Here is a 6,355-nt window from a genome sequence, read left to right on the forward strand (position 1 = left end):
GATCCTGTTCCTCCCCAAGAGTGTTGACTTCTAATTGCTCCCTCCTCCCACTGCCCTCCCTTCCATCATCCCCCCTATGCTGCTTATCCCCTTCTCCCCCACTTTCCTCTTTTGTAAGGTAGGATTTCATACCAAAATGAGTGTGCATTTTATTCCTTCCTTTAGTCGAATGTGATGAGAGTAAACTTCATGTTTTTCTCTCACCTCCCTTCTTTTTCCCTCCACTAAAAAGTCTTTTACCTGCCTCTTTTATGAGAGATAATTTTCCCCATTCCATTTCTCCCTTTCTCCTCCCAATATATTTCTTTCGCACCACTTAATTTCATTTTTTAAAAATATGATCCCATCCTATTCAGTTTACTCTGTGTTCTCTGTCTCCATGTGTGTGTGTGCGTGTGTGTGTGTGTGTGTGTGTGTGTGTATGTGTGTAATCCCACCAACTACCCAGATACTGAAAAGTTTCAAGAGTTACAAATATTTTCTTTCCATGTAGGAATGTAAACAGTTCAATTTTAGTAAGTCCCTTATGACTTCTCTTTGCTGTTTACCTTTTCATGCTTCTCTTCATTCTTGTGTTTGAAAGTCAAATTTTTTCTTCAACTCTGGTCTTTTCATCAAGAATGCTTGAAAGTCCTCTATTTCATTGAAAGACTATTTTTTCCCCTGAAGTATTATACTCAGTTTTGCTGGGTAGGTGATTCTTGGTTTTAGTCCTAGTTCCTTTGACTTCTGGAATATCATATTTCACACGCTTCGATCCCTTAATGTAGAAGCTGCTAGATCTTGTGTTATGCTGATTGTATTTCCACAATACTTAAATTGTTTCTTTCTAGCTGCTTGAAATATTTTCTCCTTGACCTGGGAACTCTGGAATTTGGCTACGATGTTCCTAAGAGTTTCTCTTTTTGGATATCTTTCAGGAGGTGACTGGTGGATTCCTTGAATACTTATTTTGCCCTCTGGTTCTAGAATCTCAGGGCAGTTTTCCTTGATAATTTCATGAAAGATGATGTCTAGGCTCTTCTTTTGATCATGGCTTTCAGGTAGTCCCATAATTTTTAAATTGTCTCTCCTGGATCTATTTTCAAGGTCAGTTGTTTTTCCAATGAGATATTTCACATTATCTTCCATTTTTCCATTCCTCTGGCTTTGTTCTGTGATTTCTTGCTTTCTCATAAAGTCCTTAGCCTCCATCTGTGCCATTCTAATTTTGAAAGAACTATTTTCTTCAGTGAGCTTTTGAACCTCCTTTTCCATTTGGCCAATTCTGCTTTTGAAAGCATTCTTCTCCTCATTGGCTTTTTGAACCTCTTTTGCCAATTGAGTTAGCCTATTTTTCAAGGTGTTATTTTCTTCAGCATTCTTTTGGGTCTCCTTTAGCAAGGTGTTGACCTGCTGTTCATGCTTTTCTTTCATCTCTCTCATTTCTCTTCCCAGTTTTTCCTCCACCTCTCTTACTTGATTTTCAAAATCCTTTTTGACCTCTTCCTTGACCTGAGCCAATGGTATATTTATTCTGGGTGTTTGGGATACAGAAGCCTTGAATTCTTTGTCTTTCCCTGTTTGTAAGCATTGTTCTTCCTCATCAGAAAGGATGAGAGGAGATATCTGTTCACCAAGAAAGTAACCTTCTATGGTCTTATTTTTTTCCCCCTTTTCTGGTTATTTTCCCAGCCAGTGATTTGACTTCTGAGTTTCCTGTCCAGCCCAGCTAGCCACCAGATCCACCCAGCTAGTGCTTGAGGGCTGAGAATCAAATGATGCTCCCCAGCCTCAGGGATTTTGGTGGGGGTGGGGGCTGCTCTTCAGTGTGAGATTAAGTTCAGCTGCTCGGGTGAGGGCAGGGCCACCACACAGGGTTTAGTTCCCTCAGGGGGTTTATGTAGAGACCTTCAACAATGGATCCAAGCTCCTGCCTGCTCTGGGAGCCCCTGTCCACTGCTGCCTCCCAAGGGGGCCTGAGTTATGCGGGCACCCCACTCCCCTCTCGTTGAGCCAAAGAGACTTTCTCACTGACCTTTGGCGCCTGTGGGTGGAGGGACCTGCACTGCTGCTGGAGATTCCGTCCCTGAAGCCTGCTCGAATCTGCTCCTCTCAATGCCGTGCAGCCAAGGCAGGGCTGAGCTCTGCTCCCGGTCTGGTGCGCGACGGACCTTTCAGGTCAATTTTTCAGGTCTCTCTGGAACAGAAATCCCCTCCACTCCATGTTCTGTGGCTTCTGCTGCTCCAGAATTTGTTGGGAGTTCTTCTTTACAGGTATTTTATGGGTTGTGGGTTCGGAGCTATCATATGTATATCTTTCTACTCTGCCATCTTGGCTCCTCCCCCCTCTTCTCTTGTTTCTAAAGTTAATATTTCTAGCACCATATTGAATAACAGTGGTGGTAATGGACATCCTTGTTTCACCCCCAATCTTATTGGAAATGCTTCTAGCTTATCCCCATTATATATAATACTTGCTGATAGATTTTAGATAGATGCTACTTATCATTTTAAGGAAGACTCCATTGATTCCTATGCTCTCAAGTGTTTTTTAACAGGAATGGGTATCAAAACAGGAATGATGTCAAAAGTTTTTCTGCATTTGTTGAAGTAATCATATGATTTGTGTTGGTTTTGTTATTGACATGATCAATTATGTGGATAGTTTTCCTAATATTGAACAGCCCTGCATTCCTGGTATAAATCCTACCTTGTCATAACATATTATCCTTGTGATAAATTGCTGTAAACTTTTTGGTAATATTTTATTTGAAATTTTTGCATCTATATTTGTTAGGGAAATTAGTCTATAATTTTCTTGCTCTATTTTGGCTCTTTTCAGTTTAGATATCAGCACCATATTTGCGTCATAAAAGGAATTTGGTAGGACTCCTTCTTTCCCTATTTTCCCAAATAGTTCATATAGTATTGAAATTAACTGTTCTTTAAATGTTTGATAGAATTCACTTGTAAATCTACATAACCCTGGAGATTTTTTTCTTGGGAAGTTCACTGATGGCTTGTTCAATTTCTTTTTTTGAAATGGGGTTAAGTATTTTATTTCCTCTTCTGTTAATCTGGGAATTTTATATTTTTGCAAATATTCATCCATTTCACTAAGATTGTCACCTTTGTTGGCATACATTTTGGCAAAATAGCTCCTAATTATTGCTTTAATTTCTTCTTCACTGGTGGTGAATTCATCCTTTTCATTTTTGATATTGGTAATTTGGATTTCTTCTTTCTTTTTTTAAATCAAATTAATCAAAGGTTTATATGTTTTATTATTTTTTTTCACAAAACCAGCTCTTAGTTTTATTAGTTCAATAGTTGGTTACTTAGTTAATGGTTACTTAGTTCAATAGTTCTCTTGATTTGAATTTTATTAATCTCTCCTTTCATTTCATGAATTTATGATTTGGTATTTGATTGAGAATTTTTAATGTGTTCTTTTTCTAGCTATTTTAGTTGAATGCCCAATTCATTGATTTTCTCTTTCTCTATTTTTTTCATGTAAACATTTGGAAATATAAAATTTCTCCAAAGAATTGCTTTGGCTATATCCCATAAGTTTTGATAAATTGTCTCATTATTGTTATTCTCTTGGATGAAATTATTTATTATTTCCCTGATTTGTTTTTCAACCCACTCATTCTTTATCATTAGATTATTTAGTTTCCTATAATTTCTTTGGTCTATTCTCCCATAGTCCTTTATTAAAAGTAATTTTTATTGCATCATGATCTGAAAGGGATATATTTAATATTTCTGCCTTTCTGCAATTCTTTGAGAGGTTTTTGCACCCTAGTGCATGGTCAGTTTCTGTGTAGGTGCAATTTGCTATTGAGAAAAAAAAGTATGTTCCTTTCTATTTGCATTTAATTTTCTCCAGAGGATGACCACATCTAACTTTTCTAAAATTCTATTCACATCCTTCTTTCTTGTTTATTTTGTGGTTAGATTTATCTAGCTCACAAAGGGTGGGGTTGAAGTCCCCCACTAGTATAGTGTTGCTGCCTATTTCTTTCTGCACCTCCTTTAACTTTCTTCTCTATTTGTATGCTATGACACTTGATGCATATATGTTTAGTAATGATATTACTTCATTGTCTATGGTACCTATTAACAAGATATTTTCTTCCTTACGTCTTCTATTTAGATCTATTTTTGCTTTTACTTTGTCTGTGATCAGGATTTCTATCCCTGATTCTTTGTTCTTCAGCCGAATCATAATATATTCTACTCCAGCATTTTATCTTTACTTAGTGTGTATCTCTCTGTTTCATGTGTGTTTCTTGTAAACAAAATGTTGTAAGATTCTGGTTTTTAATTGATTCTGCTATCTGCCTCCATTTTAAGGGAAGCTCATCTCATTCACATTCACAGTTATTTTTACTGACTGTCTTTCTCTCAATCCAATTTTCCCCTCTTTATACTTTTCTCTCTCCTTTCACCGTATCCCTCCTTTATAGTGTTTTGACACCTCCTTCAATCTACCTTCCCTTTTCTCAGTACCCTCCTTTTTCTTTTTTCTTTTCCCTGCTACTTCCCTATAAGGTAATATAGATTTCTATAACCAACTGCATGTATATGTTATTCCCTCATTGAGCTAAATCTGTTGAGAGTAAGGTTCAGAGAATGCTGGCCTCCCTTCCTTCTTTCCCTCTACTGTGATAGTACTTTGTTCCTCTTTATGTGATGTAATTTACCCTTTTCTATATCCTACTTTTCTCTTCTCCCAGTATAATCCTTTTTTCACATGGTAATTTTTTCATCATCACATCAAAGTCAAAGGGAGATGGACTTTTCTTGTTGATTCTTCATATTTTCTAGGCTAAAAGGCTACTTTACACCATCTTTCTGCTGGCTCCACTGTTAAAGGATTTGTTCTGGGATGCTATCTTATGAGTTTTTTTTGGAGGTGAATATGGGAGAGTGACAGTGTCCTGCTGGTGAAACAGTGAATTAGTTCAGCCATTGGGGAAAGCAATTTGGAACTATGAGCATCTATGAATCTGTCTAGAGTGTGCAAAAGCATACCCTTTGACCCAGCAACATTGCTACTATATATACATTCCAAAGAAATCAAAGAAAGGGGTAAATTATGTACAATAAAATTTATAGCAGCTCTTTTGGGGTTGGCAATGAATTGGAAACTGAGGATGTACCCATCTATTAGAGAATGGCTGAGCAAGTTATTAAGCTATGGTTTATGAGTATAGAGAAATACTATTGTGCTGTAAGAAAAAATGAAGGGCATGGTTTCAGAGAAACCAGAGAAGGCTTACTGACACAAAGTAAAGTGAACAGAGCTAGGATAGCAATTTATACAGTAACAACAGTATTATAAAGGCGAACAACCTTGAAAGACTTAGGAACTCTGATTCATCCAATGACCAACCACAATTCCAGAGGAATCATAATGAAACATGCTGCCCACCTGTAGATAAAGAAGTGATGAACTCAGAGTGCAGACTCAAGTATACACACATAGATACATACATAACACTTAGGCATGTACATATATGTATGTTTGTATTTGGACATGGTCAATTTATAAATTTTTTTTGCTTGATGTTTGTAATGTGTTTTATTTTCCTTGTTTTCTCAATGAGAAGTGAAGGGGAGATGAGAAAGCAGAGCTCAAAATTTAAAAAAAATCTTTAGAAAACTGATAAATAGAAGTATTTATAGAATAATTTTACACATACATAAATATATATACATATACACATATGCAAATGCACACATACATACACATATACACCTATTTTTGTCTAATGGTAGCCACTTCTAGGGTACGGGGCAAAAAGATGAAGAAAAAAAGAAATTTCCATGATAATTTTGTTGTATATTTGAAAGGAATAGCAATTCTTCCATAGCAGATTTGCAGTTTCATGCGCAGCCAACATTTTTTTTATTGAATTGTGTTATAGAAATGCTTGTTTTATTCCATAAATTTTAAAAAATAAAATAGAAAAAGACAACTATAAATTTTTCCGAAGGATAGCTACTATAAGTAAAAGAAAGAAGGGAATAAAAAGTGTTGTTTATTTTTCATTTTATTGTCTGCACTTTTGAATAAGGTAGAACCGTTTTAACTTCACCTCTGACACATGCTGGCTGTATAATCTTGGGCAAATCACTTAAGTTCTTGGTAACCCAGGCAATTCTCTAAGACTATAAATTGAAATTGAGTCACTTATCTGCATTAATAGAGGGAGTTTCCACACTAAGCATTCCTACACTGATAATAATGATCATGATAGCTGGCATTTATATAGTACTTTTCATGTTCATAAAGTACTTTACATATTTTCTCATTTGTCTCTCATAACAACCTTGTAAAGTATGTGCTATTGTTATTATCATA

This window comes from Notamacropus eugenii, chromosome 1 (genome assembly GCF_028372415.1).
Source record: "Notamacropus eugenii isolate mMacEug1 chromosome 1, mMacEug1.pri_v2, whole genome shotgun sequence".
Taxonomy (NCBI): domain Eukaryota; kingdom Metazoa; phylum Chordata; class Mammalia; order Diprotodontia; family Macropodidae; genus Notamacropus; species Notamacropus eugenii.